Source organism: Panthera leo, chromosome A1 (genome assembly GCF_018350215.1).
Source record: "Panthera leo isolate Ple1 chromosome A1, P.leo_Ple1_pat1.1, whole genome shotgun sequence".
In the NCBI taxonomy this organism is placed as follows: Eukaryota; Metazoa; Chordata; class Mammalia; order Carnivora; family Felidae; genus Panthera; species Panthera leo.
The window spans coordinates 102,665,612-102,681,461 of record NC_056679.1 but is presented as its reverse complement, the minus strand read 5'-3'; the positions used below and the strand labels follow the sequence as shown (position 1 = coordinate 102,681,461).

At 45.5% G+C, this 15,850-nt stretch overlaps 1 protein-coding gene and 1 long non-coding RNA gene across 5 annotated transcripts in view; one reads left to right on the top strand and one right to left on the bottom strand.

Annotated features, from left to right (window-relative positions):
• Positions 1-15,850, top strand: part of ZNF608 (zinc finger protein 608) — a 117,529-nt gene that overhangs the window by 35,821 nt on the left and 65,858 nt on the right. The window lies entirely within an intron of this gene.
• Positions 7,574-9,026, bottom strand: LOC122217157. The gene is made up of 2 exons (XR_006201327.1): positions 8,909-9,026; positions 7,574-7,763 (listed from the first exon to the last, which is right to left on the bottom strand). It is a non-coding gene; the product is annotated as an uncharacterized LOC122217157 (long non-coding RNA).

The following is a 15,850-nucleotide window of genomic DNA, read 5'->3' as shown; positions in this document are numbered from 1 at the left end:
CTTCTCTTCTCTTCTCTTCTCTTCTCTTCTCTTCTTTTCAGGTTCTTTATGGAAAAATTCCCAGGGGGGGCCTGGGTGGCTCAGTTGGCAAAGCTCTGTCTTGATTTGAGCTCAGGTCATGATCTCGCTATTCCTATGTTCGAGCTCCTAGTCTGGCTCTGTTGGCAGTGCAGGGCCTGCTTGGGATTCTCTCTCTCCTCTCTGCCCCTCCCTTGTTCTCTCTCTTCTCTTTCTCTCTTCCAAAAATAAATAAATAAACCTAAAAATAAAGTATTAAAAATCCCCACACTGTTGCTTGAAATACAACTTCGGTAAGTGTCTTTACAGGTGGTTAATTAGTGTAGTTGGTCCAATGGGAGGCAGGGCAGAAAGGATTAAGGATTTGCAGCAGCGGCCCTAGGAATATTCACAGCCGGGTCCGTACCCTCCCCAGTGTTTCCTGTAGGCCTAGAGCGGAGACTTCTTGCACAGCCAACTGCTTAAGCAGTAAAGATGAACCACGGTTTTGCTTAGGTAGCCATTTTCGTTTAGTAGCGTGTAGGTAATTTCCAAGCAGGCTGGAGGAAATGTTTTGGGAGCGTGTAAAGCCTGCAGTTGTGTTACTGCCGTGGGTCTGATCTATGGGGGTCATCTCTTCTGGTCAGCTGAGCTTCAGAAAACTGCCAGTTTGCTGTCCTGTCCTCTGAGTCAGCAGAGCACAGCCAATTAATCCTGCTGGTGGTGGCCACATGTGGTCTGCAGGTAGCGGGTTCTCTGGAGCGGAGCCCTTTGCTCCGATTTCTGCCCGGCTCATTCATGATCCAGGTGGATCAGGAAATCTGGGATGGGAATGGGGAGACCGGGTTCCATTGGACGCTTTGGCTTTGACTTCTTTTATGATCCTAGGTAAATGTCACTCTATCCCTGGGCCTCAGTGTTTTCTTGGATTACGTTTTCTGAGTGCCCTTCGAGTTCAGCCACTCCCCCTCTTGCCCTGGAGACGGAATCTTTAATTCGAGCCTCTCCCTGTAATTGGTGTTTTCTGTTCCTGTGCCGTGCGTTTCTCCTGCCAGCCTGAGACCTTGGAGGGGATGGATGCCTTCTCGTGCACTTGGATCTTCTCAGCACCCAGCACTGTGCCTGATTGCGAGGCATGCTCAGTAAATGCTTGCTCGACTGGGTCTGCTTTTTGTAGGGTTGCAGAAGCAGGAGGGCCTCAAGGCTGGCTCCACCGGGTCCTCATCTTTTTTCTTCCTTCCATGTAGAGATCACAGGCAAAAAAGCATTGCTGGGAATTATCCGGATCTTTTTATATCTCACATTCATGTGGCATTTTTAATTCTTTAAAGCACCGTCATCTGAAAAGTCGGCTACATTACACCTGTTTTGCTGGGTCTGGTAGAGCTTGTCTGTTGAATTCTAAAGAATAAAGATAAAGATGCTTTACCCAGAAGGGTTATGCTGTGTCAGAATAACAGATTGCACTGGCATCCTGGTTGCTGGCTGATTTTTGTCTGACGGTTTTTTTGTCACTCACAAAACCCTCAGGGTTAAAATGGAGGGCTACTCTTAAGAGAAAAAAAAAAGAAGGTCATTATTCAAGTAAGAGAGAAGTGCCAATTACAGCTTAAAGCTTAGGTGTGACCATGGGAAAATTGTTTAAACCCAGTTAACAATCTCATTTGCAAAAGAAAAAAACAAAAAAAAAACCAGCCCAGGAGTTTGGAGTGTAGTAAGATCTTAGGAACTCAAAGATGAATTTGGCCCCTTTATCTTTGGTGAAATTTGTATAAGAAATTGGAGCACGGCCCATTTGGACGGCTTTGGTATATAATCATTGATTACAGTGTCGGTCATTAATAGTCATAACTTGTTAAATGGAACAGTGGTTTGATATTTTTAGCCTTGAAGTTGGCTATTTAAACTCAACATGTTATTAACAAATATTTTTCAAAAAAATACACTTGCCAATATACATTTTAATAGGTTGAAACTCTACGTGTTTATTCTGAGAGCCATTTTCACCCGAACAAGTTCTGATATATTGCTGTGTTACGTAGCCAAGGCACGCCCATGGTTCCCGTGCCGACCGAGTCATGTGCTTTTCTGACATTAAGAGCTTTTGCTAGAAAAGTTGTGAAAAATACTCTAATCGGATGTATTATTAGAAGATGTTGTCGATGATGCCCATCAGTGAAAACTTTGCATCTTTTGGGGTGAGTTTCTAGTATAGATTCAACAAGGTCTAGGAATAATTTCCTTTTGAGTCCCCCCTCCCCCAACTAAGTAAGTTTCCCAGATAAGTTATTTACTCAAAAGGCTCTATCCTTTCTAATGTCAAAATTGCAATCAGTAATCACTCATCTTTATACAACCACTAGCATTTAGCTTCTGAAGCCATAGCCTGTTTGTTTGTTTGTTTGTTTTAAGTTTATTTTTAGAGGGGGGGGAGGAGGGAGAGAGAGAGAGAGGGCACGTGCACGCCCAAGTGAGGGGAGGGGCCGAGAGCGAGAGAGAGAATCCAAGCAGGCTCCACTCCGTCAGTGCAGAGCCCAGTGCGGGGCTCGAACTCAAGAACTGTGCAGTCACGACCTGAGCCAAAATCCGGAGTTGGATGTTTAACCGACTGAGCCACCCAGTCACCTCTCCTGTTGGTTTTATGACGGGCTTCAAGGTTGTTGGCGAGCATGTTCTCGCTCTGGTTTAACAGGTGAAGAAACGCTGATGACTAGTATGCAGTGGAATGAGAAAGAAGCCCTGCTCTTGCCCTTGACTTTACAAACACTAGCTTATTGCTTCTTAAGTCTGTTTTGAACCGTTAACACTTTTATTGAGCATCTATGAGCTCTCTCTCCTGGGGAGAGGAAGAATAGAAAGCGCACCAGTGTATAAATATGCAAACCTTTGCTGCTGTAATTACGTGGGGTCTCAGACTCCGTGAGGCGTTTGAACCCTAGGTAAAGAGTTTGTGATTTAACAGTTGCTTGTCAGCAAGCCCTTGAATTAAGTGACTTAGTTAGGGGCCAACACAGCTTGACTACTGAGAAGCAACAGAAACCCCATGCTTCTTTTTCCTCCCCTCGTGTGTCTCCCACTATGCCATGCTGATTTTGAAATGATGAACAGCAATTGAAATATTAGGAAAACACCGTGTAAATGTGGAGTGTTCTACGAATGAAAATAGCAAACCAGTTTCTTGGTGGCAGAGGAAACTCAGGCCATGCATTTTGTAGTGGGGCTTACGTTCATTTATTAGGGAGCCTGCTGGAACCCCACTGAAGTGTTAGTTGCCAGCTGTTTGGTTTAATCTGATCGTTTACAAAAATACAGCCATCCTCACTGGTGCGTATGTCGAATACTGATACCACGGAAGTAAACGCTAGGCCTGTGGCATGGTTTTTTTTGCAGATGCTTTCGGTGTATGGGCTGGGAGAGCTGGTTTTATTCTTAACTGCAGAGATATCAGTGAGATTTATATCTGCGGTCCAGAGATAGTCGGAAAGAAGGAATTTCAATCCCCGAAGTCAGAGACCACACATTTTGATTCTTGTCCTACTCTGGGAAGAACCATGTGTCTTTGAGGGAACTCGTTCCGGTCCAGGTTGGTACTCGTAGTGTCTTTCAGTCAATTAAATTTTGGCGGATGGTGGAAGTCTATGAAATACGTGAGGTTTTCCAACATTTTTTCGGTTTTGAGGGCAGAGGAAGAGCTACTGGGTGTTTGTGCCGCGCGTATTGATTTAAAAATAATTGAGGAATAACCCCACTCGTTTGGTTTCCAGCATTAAAAAAGGGCTGCGAAGACGGCTTGCCTGTCTTTCTTCACCGAATAGCAGTTTTGCAGACCCTTGCAAGTTCCCATATGTTCGTGAAAAACATTTTCCAAGAAATTGGCAGCGTCGTACTTTGTAACGGATGCCAGCTTCTTCCTTGGGCCAATTCGACAGAGAGGCGAAGGGAAAAAAAATGCCTTGTTTTAGTGGCTGAATTACTCTGACAAGCTTTCACATCGCCCCTCCTCTTATTAATATTCTTTTTGATGTGAGCTTGTAAAACAGAGGATTGGCTGTTAATCTCCAAGATCTCAAGGGCTTTTGGCAGTGGGGCCCATAATTGATGTGTTCACATGGCTGTTGTCTGACTACTAATGATTAGGCTGCAGTGTTCTTTACCAGCTACATCAGTGTTGCTTATAAATCACACTTGATAAACTGCAGTTTCATTTCTTCAAAGAGTCCATACATGTCTACATACTTTGATAGAACTGCCAGAGGCATTTCATGATTCTGTGACAGCTTAGATTAGGTTTATTTTTCATTTCTGTTTGACAAAATATTAGACTTTCTGACGCATGTGCAAGAAAATTTTTTTTTTTGTTCCTCTAACAAGGCACTTGGAGAATGAGAGGCAGAGAAGGATGACCTGCTCTCCCTGGGAAGATGGACAGGGTGGGGTGGCAGGTTGTAGTTTTGCCTTTTCTGCTCTCCCTAAGGTGCACCTAGTGGGGCCGTGCTGTTTGCCGCCGTGTCTCTCTGGAAGAAAAAGAGAAGGGCCACGGTGGGGAGGAGGTTCTCAGAATAGTGGGCTTATATTCAGATTGGGGCCAGCCACTTAGAATCGTGAGGTTGTCCTCATGGTTCAGTCGTAGTACGTACTGAACCCAGGCGTCAAGGTACGACGCTGCTTTATAGAAGGGCAAGAGAAAGCAAGAAGGTGTTACAAGAAGAGGTACCCTACACAGGAATCGTATCTGTTGTCCTCCTTCACTGCCCATGTGGGGATACGTTGCTTGCCCCAGACACACCCAGAGCCCCCCATCTGCCCAGACGTCTGGACAGTGCAGAAATGCAACCAGGTTGCACTTTGCACACATATGCTGGGCTTTGACTGGGAGCTTCTGCTACCGTAAACTCCGGTGTCCTTGAGCGAAAATAATTTCCAAGATCAGTTTGCTCTTCTCCTTCTGTACTTTTGCATATCCTTGGGCTGTGTTATTCCAGAGCCCCTCAAAGTCTTTTTGCTAACAGTAGTCAATTCATCTTCACTTATTTTTTTGAGATCAAATATTCGATTTCAAAGGAGTAGCTATATCATAATTATTTGATTTTAAGAAATAGAATTACTGGGTTTAAAAACATACTGCATTTAAGAGATACTCGTTTTTTAAGGTGTGACAGACGTTAAATATTTTATCAGAATGTATAACTTGAATTCAGAATGAAGTTAAATGGCAAAGTGTTTTTGTTAATAACCTGTTTACAGTTTAAGGAGTTACTAGAGCTCTAGGATATAAGAATGCAGGAAAATGTACTTAACACCAAAGCTACCTGAAACAAATTTCCCTTAGCCCAGCCAAACAGAACAAAATACACGAAGTTTGATAAGCTGTCCGAGTGCTTCAGAGTTATTATTAAAGATACTTAAAATTGCTAGTTGGAGGCTGGACGGGTGTGCCTTTATATAATATTTGGGATTTTTACGTACATGAAATGTTTTCTTCATTTTTGTTTCTAACTTGTGCCCTCACTTCTGGGTTCCACGTTTAATCCTTAACTGGTTGGGAGTGGCTTTGACATGAGTACTTACCCCTACCCCCCTGTATTTTAGCGCTGTCATTAAAATAAACACTATCGTCAAGGAATAATGTTTATTGATTCAATAATGTTTATTGAAGCATAAAGATACTTAACTAAACTTCTTATTTTAAAATGACTTGTAGTTGAAGAAGATTACCCCTACCCTTTTTTACTGAAGAAAACAGTTGTTTATAAGTTTATAAGTTGTTTTGATTGTGCGTTTTTAATACACTGTGGAAAAATACTCATGACTAACTTAGAGAAGAAAGTCTTTTCCTGATGTGAATGGATTCTGCATTTAGTTTTGATATATATAGCAGCTGTATTGGAATTCCTGATGTAGCTGCAAAGTATGAAAAAAATCTGTTGAAAGAGTATGGTTTTGAGGCTGTAAAATACATGTGCGTATGTAAAGGCTGGATGGTAATAGTAAAGATAAAAATAATTGGAATATTTTAACGTTTTTTCTGCCATCTTTAAATGATGTTTTCTTTAAACAAGTAGTGTGTGTATATATATCTCTGAGTTTTATGAAGCGTAGTACTATTATGGCAAAAAATAAATATGCATTCTTTAATTTTAAAACAGATACCAGTTCTCCTTGGCTGATTTAAATCATGATTCAAATGAACTTGATTTAAATTTAGCTTGGTCTTATGCTAACACTGTCTGCAGGTGTTTGTGGACTAACTGGAAATTACTGTAACATTAAGGGAGAGCATAACAGAAATACAGTTTAACATAAATACATTTAATATAAATTTTAATATAAATACATTGTTCACAGGGTGCTATAGTTGGACATAGTATATGGAGTATGTATACTGTTTTCTGCTTTTTCTTTTTTTTGGCTACATTATACAAAATGTCTTATTGGTTAAGAAATCTTGGACAGGTTATAGCATCCACTTTAAAAGTTGTAGTGTTCCATTTATTTTGGATCTGCTATCTTACGGTTTTATATGACCAAGATTTAGAGCAGGTGTTATTTGATAGGTATGAGTTTGAGTGATTGGTCTTAAAATTATTCTCAATGATTTGTTGTAGTCATCTGAAACCTGTTCCGAAATAAGACACATGTAAAATTAAATATTCTGGAAATACAGATGCTAAGATAGTGTGACCCTGTCTCCTACTCCCCATTAGCCCTCATCCCTTTTCGACTCTGAAGAGGAAATAACTATGTTTGGGCCCTGTTTGGGCTCCTGGCCTTCGCTTGCCAACACTTGTACCAGACTGTGGACTGATGTCCCAAGCTAGGCAATATGCCCTTTATACTGTTCCTCTCCAAGGGCTCGTTGCACCAAGACTGAAAAGGGAAGGTGTTTGCATTGGAGACCATGGGATTTATAGTTGGGGGTAGGAACATAAGGACAAGGTACAACCAGGTACAAGGGAAGGAAGAGAAAGCAAAGGAGAGTTTATCTCTGCCAATGGCTGGGCAGTGATTCTCAAGAGGAGGTGCCTGGGACGCTTCAGAGCATCACTCTGGGAGCGGCATGATTAGGTGAGGACAGTTTGAAAAAGCATGTTCAGGATATGCATTGGTTTTGCAATAAAGCCCTCGTGAAGGGAAGGTCTCTTTATATTCTTGGCTGCAGGAATAAGGAAAGATGGAGGGCAGTGGTATTCGGTGGTCGAGTCTGGGTTCTCAAAGACCGAGAATCATTAAATGGGGGGCACCTGTGAGGCTCAGTTGGCTAAGTGTCCCACTGGATTTCGGCTCAGGTCTGGTCTGGTGGTGGGATCGAGCCCTCCGTCGGGTTGCACGCTGAGCAGAGCCTGCCCGAGATTCTCTTTCCCTCTCTCTCTCTGCCCCTCCCCCGTTCACACTTTCTCTCAAAATAAACTTAAAAAAAGAATCCAATGGAAAAGAGGTGGCAGCAGCCATGTTGTGTCATCATTTCGTGACACTTCAAACTGCCAGTTATTTTACCAGCAAAAATGGGATTATTCGGGAATAGCAGGACAATTGCAACCTTGGACCAGCAAGCCACAGGGAGAGTCATAGGCAACTCTGGAGAACAAAGGAGGTGACAGCCCCTTTATAGAAGATAGGGGGACCGCCCACAGGGCTGTTAGAAACAAAGAGTCCATTGGAGGAAACTGGAAGCTGGAAGTATGGTGGCTTCTCATTGGCCGAATCGTGATTGTCTCTCATTGGCTGGGCTGTTGCTGGGGTGTCGAGGAAAGCCTTTCTTCCTCCTGCTGGGGTGGGGGCAGTAAAGTAGTATTCACCTGCAAGGTCCTGCCTTCCTTTGGGTCTGCAATTGATGACAAGTAATAGGGCACGAGAGCTCCACCTGCCGAATTTCTCGACTTACTTTTAAGAAACGAGATTTCCTTTTATTAATTTTCACAATTTCTTCAGCTGGATTGAGACAAAGTTCCAAGGGGGCATTGGAGCCATCCCATGTGGCCGTTAGTAGCTGTTGGGTTGAAATTAAGGACTCTATTGAGAGTCACTAGCCTTTAAAAAGCTAGCAGTCTTGCTTTTCTGGGAGGAGTGGGGGTAGGACGTGGGCCAGCTCCTCAGGGGTGGGCACGGCCGTCTCTTGACCGGTGCACAGTGTTGGACACCCCACCTCTCTGACCGCTCTGATCTTAGCCCCTTGCCCGCATCTAGTGGGGCATGGCCTGTCCTCAACACCAAGCCCACTATCTCTTCCCTGGACTCCTGTTACGGCGTCCTAACTGCCCTCCTTCCTCCAGCTTCCTTTGTCCTCCATTCTCCCCACACCACCTTTTGTGCTTTTTACCAGAGGAACAACCCGATCCTCCCATGCCCCTACTTGAAATCCTTAGTGCTCTCTTCCAGCTTGGCCATAACCCCCCAGTTCTTAGCGATATCCAGGCTCACCATGAGGCCTGCTTTTCCAACGTTGATTCTGCTTTGTCTTTCTTACCGCCAGGGCTTCGAGGCCCTTAATCAACTGTGATGTCTAGAATGGACCAGCTCCGCCCTCGTCTCCTGTCTCCTCCCCAGGCTGCACTTTGCACTTCCTTAAGACCCATCTTTCACCCCCCCCCCCGCCCCCGCCCCATGGTGACACCACCTCTACCCGCGTGCTGCCGGTCTCCCCTGTGGCCTTGGGGCCCCCGGAGGGCTCCTGCAGCAGTGCTAGGCACATAGTGGTACCTGGCCAAAATTTGCTGGATAAAGGAATGACTTTGTCAGAAGGAGGTAGGTTTAAACGGCAGCCTTTTTTATACAGGGGGAGGACATGGGGTCAATATACGGTCCTCCTGTCACATCCCACCTTCGGCTTGTTGGTTTCAGGACCTTTGCACAAGGACTTGAAATAACAGTCTTAAAAATAGGCCCTCCCCCCTCTGCATTGGCATTTGCTTACTTTGATCCTGAAGTAGAAAGGCTTAGCATCTTTTTGTTAAAAGGTTAGTTTTTTTAAATAAATTGTGAACGTAGTACAGGTTCGTGTTAAAATTCATGCAGAAGGCTGTAAAATAAAAAGTGACTCTCCCCCCCCCCCCCCCCCCCCCCCCCCCCCGCCATTTCACATTTTTATACGGGTCACATTTTTAGAAGGATGCCTAAGAAACTGTTAGGAGAAAGCCTCTCCCTAGAGAGTGACCTGTTGGCTTCTAGAATCTTTGTTCTCAGGAGGGAAAACAGAATTCTGGTCCTGTGAGCAGCTCTTTCTGTGTGGGGCTTTGTGAGAAGAAACTTTTGAAAGCAGTAGTTAGGGTAGGTACTTAGTAGAGGTCAGAGCAGCCCCCCCTGGGATAGTGATGGCCTCTGGTTTGCTTCCTGACCCTGAGAGGTCGAACTTATCTCTTAAGACTTCAGATGAGAAAACATACCCTTGCCTTTCTTTAGAGCCGTAATAAGAGTGAATGTGTCACTGAAGTGTCCTTGAGAGTAAGTGTGTAGGTGATCGTAGGAGCTATGGTGATTCTCCCTCTCTCTCTCTCTCTCTCTCTCTCTCTCCCCAAGCCCTGCATCTCCGTGACAAACCATGGAAAGCCCTACCGAGTCATTTATTCTGGTTCACTGTGAAATTAAGATTTCAGAGCTTTCATGAATTCACTGAAATTGATCAGTTTTTTGGATCAGCATTTGGGAAGTATAGAGGAAAGAGAGGTGAGATGGTCACACACTGCCTCTTAGGCATGCAATGGGTTTGAGTGGACAGAGTTTAGATTTTGCAGGGGGGAGGGTGAATGACACCAGGTGGTATCCTGGGCAGGAAGTCTAGGTTGTCCCCTTCTGTGGGTGACCTGCCATGCTTGGGAGAAGCAGATTTTTGACCCAGGCCAAGGTGCCATCTTGGTTCCCATACAGCGTGACTCAGGAGCTTCCTTACTATTGAATTTGTTGTGATGAGCATGTATTGCATTTGCAACTCAAATGCCTCAAATTTCAATTGAAGACACTCTTTTTAGCAGTTGCAAGTGAGATTCCATAATATAAGGTGAAGAAAAGAACCACTCTTGGTTGAGAATAAGAATAAAGTGATTTTTCCAAATAGGCCCTTCTTTCCTTTTATTCCTCCCTTCCTTTTTCCCTTAAAGTCATGTCTGTGTCCAGTAGGATGAGAGGCCTGTGACTTTTCCGTCATTTCTACCTACTTTCAAGAAGTCAGGGTCATACAAAGATGGATAGTGTAAAGATAGCCATTGTCTGCTAAGATATTCAGGTATTTTGAACTTGATTTGTTTAGTACGATAGTTGCACCCATGTTAATCAAGGTCCAGAGTTAGACATGCAGAGTTTTATCACTGAGCTGCTTTTTTCACTCCTAGGGGATTGGGAACCAGGTTGAATTGATGGAAATGGGATTTGTGTGGAAATGTTCAGGAATGCAGCTTTCTGCAAAGGCCAGGAACTCGTGAAAAGAATTAGTGAAAGAAGACAGACTTTTAAGTACCTGTATGATGGTCTCCTTTCTTTGCGGCTTATTTTTGTGTTTTAAGTAACTACTTTGGAAATGAGCAGGATGAGAGAAAATCAGAGAACCCTTAGGGACAACATAGAAAAACAAATGCTGGTCCCTTAGTGTTCCTGTTTGAGCACAGCCAGTTCTCTGAGCAGCTGAAGATGTCAGTGGCACTTTTAAAACAGAAGAGGCAGGGGCGCCTGGGTGGCTCAGTTGGTTGGGCGGCCGACTTCGGCTCAGGTCATGATCTCGCGGTCCGTGAGTTCGAGCCCTGCGCTGACAGCTCAGAGCCTGGAGCCTGTTTCGGATTCTGTGTCTCCCTCTCTCTGACCCTCCCCTGTTCATGCTCTGTCTCTCTCTGTCTCAAAAACAAATAAATGTTAAAAAAAAAAAAATTAAAAAAAAAAAAAACAGAAGAGGCATCTGTGGCTCAGCAGTAGGACCCGTTTTGTTTGCAGAGGTCACAAATGAAGCTTAAGGGTATGACAGCTGATGTGGGCTGGTGGGGTCGGCCCACCTCCAAGACCGAGTCCCTGTGCCCCCTGCACCTGCCCTTGAAGCCCCTGCTCTGGAGCCTACCCGGTTGAGAACCTTCTGCAGGAGAATTCCATTTGGCTTCAAAACAAAAACAAAAACTCGACCCTGAATCCAGGAGTTGAATTCTACTCTGTACCTTCTGTTGGGCTTTGAAAACTGTCCCGTCTGGAGAATGAAGTTAAACCTGGTCACTGTTGTTCAAAGTCCTGTCGCTAGCCTTTATGTGTCTGTGCTTTGTGACCTGCACACAGGGACACTTCTGAGGTGACTCATCAGTCCAATGACCTCCTCCTGGTGCTGCTTGCCATCACCCAAGCAGCCCCGTAGAGAGACCCTGGATTGGCGTTCTGTGATTTTGGCATGATTGGAAATGGAAGCAGCTGTCCTGGGGCCAGGGCCCTGGTCCAACCCTACCAGGCCCGTAAAAGCCCTTTAGCAGCTTAATCTGTGGCTTTTTATTTAGGGTGGCCTCTGGTCTTCACGAAATGAGAAAGTGAAAATGATGGTGTCATTCCCAGCCTTCGTATGTAGTTGGAGCTTTTAGAATTGGTTGATTTAAAATAACAAAACTAACCCTGAGCTTTGGTTTCCGTGAGGCCTTTGAGGGAGTTTTCCGGAAGGGACTGCAGTATTTGCTTATGAGATGCCCCCAGAGGCACGCTCTGAACTCTGTGCAAAAAAAAAAAAATGATTCAGGTGTGTGAGTTCTAACCTACAGGGAAGGGTCAGAAATTACCCTAGGAGGAAGGTTTCCTTCCATCTTTTCATGTTGTATTTGATATTTAGGAGAGTTTGCTTTTCCTCTTAGACCACTGTGGGTTCAAGTTCTGGCTGGGCCACCAACCCTGAGTGACCTTTTAAAGTTTCTTTTCCCATGGGGCTCCTGGGTGGCTCAGTCGGTTAAGCGTCCGACTTCGGCTCAGGTCACGATCTCGCGGTTTGTGAGTTCGAGCCCCGCGTCGGGCGCTGTGCTGACAGCCAGGAGCCTGGAGCCGGCTTCGGATTCTGTGTCTCCCTCTCTCTCTGTTCCTCCCCTGCTCGCATTCTGTCTCTCTCTCAAAAAGAAATAAAGATTAAAAAAAAAACAAATTTTTTTTAAAGTTTCTTTTCCCAAATTTCCTCTTCCCCGTATGTAAATACTTGGCTTTTCATAATCTTGCGAAGATTTAGCATGAGCACGTGGAGTATAATCCCTCCTCCGTAAGAGAGGTGAAAGGGTGTCTCCCTCTGTTGCTAGTATTTTTACAGGAAAGCCCATGGATTTTAAAATTTTGGCCTTGAACCAGTTGTCCATCCTCAGTGTTCACCTCTATAAAATGGGGATGTCGGGACGTAAAGGAGATAGGAAATGTCTGCAGTGTGGTGCACAGTAGACCGTGAACTGGGAACTCACCCGTGTTGTTTGAGAACCAAGCTGTGGAGCGGAGGTTGCTTTGATCGTGGATCCGAAAGGAAAAGTCTCCACCCCGTTTAGGAAAGACACCGTTAGGAGTGACCGGCATACGTTTGTTCAGGTTTCTGTATCGGGGGTGGAAATTCACCCTTGACAGTTCATTTCGGAGAAGAGATCCTTTTTTTTTTTTTTTTAAGCTTCCCTTCTTCGCTAATGAAGCAGCAGCCATGTCCGGCACCAAGGGTGGTTAACATGCAGAGTGAGAGACGGTGGCAGTGGTCACCCTCAAAGAGCTGTGATTTCCCCTGCATGAAGTGCAGTGTCCGTCTAATGCGTTTTAAATTAAAGAGGTGACTGTGGGCAACCTCGTAAAACAGCCAAATGCCACGATAGGGAGAAAACGTGAGCATGAAGTAATTGTGCCCCAGCACGCCCACAGAATGTAAAAATATTGACCGAGCAAAATAAAACCCCGTTTCCGCCCTGGTTGTTGTTGATCCGAGAATCCCAGGATTGAGGGGTTAAGAGCCAGATGAGCGTGGAGACTTTTGCAAGAGATGGAAGCAGCCAGAAGGGCAAGCTCCCCAGTCAGGGTTCAGACCTTCCGCTGGGGCTTGCCTGTCTCTGCCCCTGACCCCGGACGCCCCTTCTCCCTCTGCCTGGCTACACCGCATCCCGCTGCAGATCACCCGTCTCTTTGCACCTCTTTGGCTGCAGGAGTGCCGGCCAGGGTGCCCCCCAGCACCCTTCCTCGTTGGCTGTCAGTTTCCGGTATTGGAACCCATCACTGGCTGACACAGTGCTTGAGTGAAGCAAAGCTGTTACTGTGAACACTCCTGCTTCGTAGCCTTCCTTGCTCATCAGCGCTCAAGAAGCCCTTGAAATGAGGTGAACTGAGAAAATATTGCCAGAATCTCTCTGCGGATTTTTTCCCCCTCAGCCCTCTGATTACACACGCTAAGTGCCGCTATCTGTGTAAATAACCTTTTCTTCCCCGCCTCTCTGCCTCCCCTACTCCCCCACTCCCTTGCTCTTCGGCTCTCTCGAGTGATAAATAGCCAGGCTACTGCTCAGCGTGCACCAACACCTGGGAATAATCATGCAAAAATAACAGTGAGAGACTGCCGCGCGTCTGTTCTTGACATTAACTTTCCTCAGTTTGACAGGCTGCCACCACCAGCTGTTAGACTTATGGGTCTCTTTCTCCCCCCCCCCCCCCCCCCCCCCCCCCCCACTGGAGATGGCTGTTTTCCTGCTTCTGTTTTTTGGGCTCTAATAGGTTATATCAGTGTCCCATCAAGAAGACAGAAAAGAGCTGTGACAAAGGAACCATTGCTAATGCTGGCCAGTTCTCTATTCTGGTCTTTTCTCCTGCGTGTTAGTATTATTAGACTAATAATTCCCCACTGACTTTTACCTGGAATATCTGATTAGTACTATTGTAGAGTACCTTCCCCCTGCAAAGGGTATTCATAATTGCCTCCGGTGAGTTGTCGTTGAATGTAGCAAATCCTACATTGATTTCTTTTTTAGTTCAGATCTCAATTATATTTGTAATAATGATGATAATATTGGCCGTGGCAACAGCTCTTATTTATTGAGCGCTGCTCCATACCCAGACCTGGACTAGGATTGTTTGGGCTCATGTAGTAGTCCCTTTAGGCACGGGTTATTTCCATTTTACAGATGAAGCCATTGAGTCCCAGAGAGATCAGGTGACTTTGCCTAAAGGTTATGTAACTGAAGGAGGTGGGATTCGAGCTCTGAAGACTGATCCCTGCACTGCCTTGCCTTTCACTACATGCTGTGTTTTGCGCTCAGGTCCTACAGACGGCCCCTTGATTGTGGTTCTGCAATTACAGGTGGAATTTTGCTGTACTTGCGTGAGTATTTGATGATGAGTGCCACAGTCCTGCTGATTAGGCAGTAAGCCCAGGACAGCACGGACCCGTTCGGGTTGTACCTGCTCTTGTCCTGCTAGCAGCCTGCGCGGGGTGCCTGGCACGTAGCGGGTGTGTAGGCGTTATTTATTGGGGGGCTATGTGATCAAGTTGTGACGACTCAGAGACGACTTTTGGGGGAGCAGCAGCACATGAAAAAGAGGTGCGGCTAGAGATTAGTAGGAGATTTTGTAGAGGTCTAGGGCTCATCAGAATCTGCTGTAAAATTGGGGGGCGATTAGGCTGGGCCGACTGCTGCCAGATGCCAACGTATGAAAGGAGCAGTATTTTCCCCCAGGCTGAGCTTCTCAGAGTTAAGCCCTTTTTCTTATACTTTTAACACACTTTAACCGCACTTAACCATGCATTTGGAGGGGATTATAGATTTATGTTAAATATAGTAGGATATAAAAAGGAGCTTTGTAAGGTTGCATGCAGGGTTAGAGAACTGTAATATCAGACCAGGGACTTTTTTTTTTTTTTTTTTCTTTCTCTTTTTCCAAGCCAGCATTTACTGAGCTAAGCACTTTGCTGAGCCTTCACTTTATGTGAATCATCTCATTGAGTCTTCACTGTGACCCTGTGGGCGTATTTGTTATTCTTACTCCCATTTCTGCGATGCAGACGTTGAGCCTCTGAGTAGCCAGGTTATTTGCTCAGGGGTCCCCCACAGCGAGTAACAGGGAGGTAAGGATTTGAACCTATCGCAACCTGAGGTCTGCCACTACCACGTCCAAGTGTATGCCCCTTGGAGGGGCTTCTCCTAGGGACCATTGCTTCTCTCTGTCTCCACGAGCCTCATTGGTTGAAGAAGGTACGGTTCCGTCTATGGATCAGTGACCTGGAAATCGGCGCAGTGGAGTTGATCTTTGGTAGGAGGTAAAAACACTACTGAAAATCCTTCCAGATCCTGCTTTACACATGGTGCATGTGGCTTTGTGTTAGATGCTGTAAGACTCACAAGAGAACTGAAACCTTTTGTAGGGGGGCATCTCTTACTGGGGGCATTCGCTGGCAGAAAGAACTAGCGACTCTGTACACTGTATTATTTAATTTTATTATTTTTAAAATATTTATTTTTGAGAGACGGTAAGAGAGAGAGAGCACAAGCGGGGAGGGGCAGAGAGAGAGAGGGAGACACGGAATCCGAAGCAGGCTCCAGGCTCTGAGCTGTCAGCACAGAGCCTGACGCGGGGTTTGAACCCAGGAACCCCGAGATCATGACCTGAGCCAAAGTTGGATGCTTAACCGACTGAGCCACCCAGGCGCTCTCAGACACTGAATTATTTCCCTTCCGCCTCTCTCTTGGCTCCTCGTGTGTGTACTTGAACTCCTACTGCTTATAGGATGCTGTTTTATTTTCACTTGGGCTGCCCCCAGAGGTACCTTACTTATTGCCTTTGTGCAAATATAGGCCAAGTTTCTCTCTAGAATGAGGAGGCTGGCTATGGTCTTCTAGGGGCAGACATTCTGTGATTGTCTCAGGGGAGGGCTGCAAATGCAAACTCAGCTGGTCACTGCAAGGCC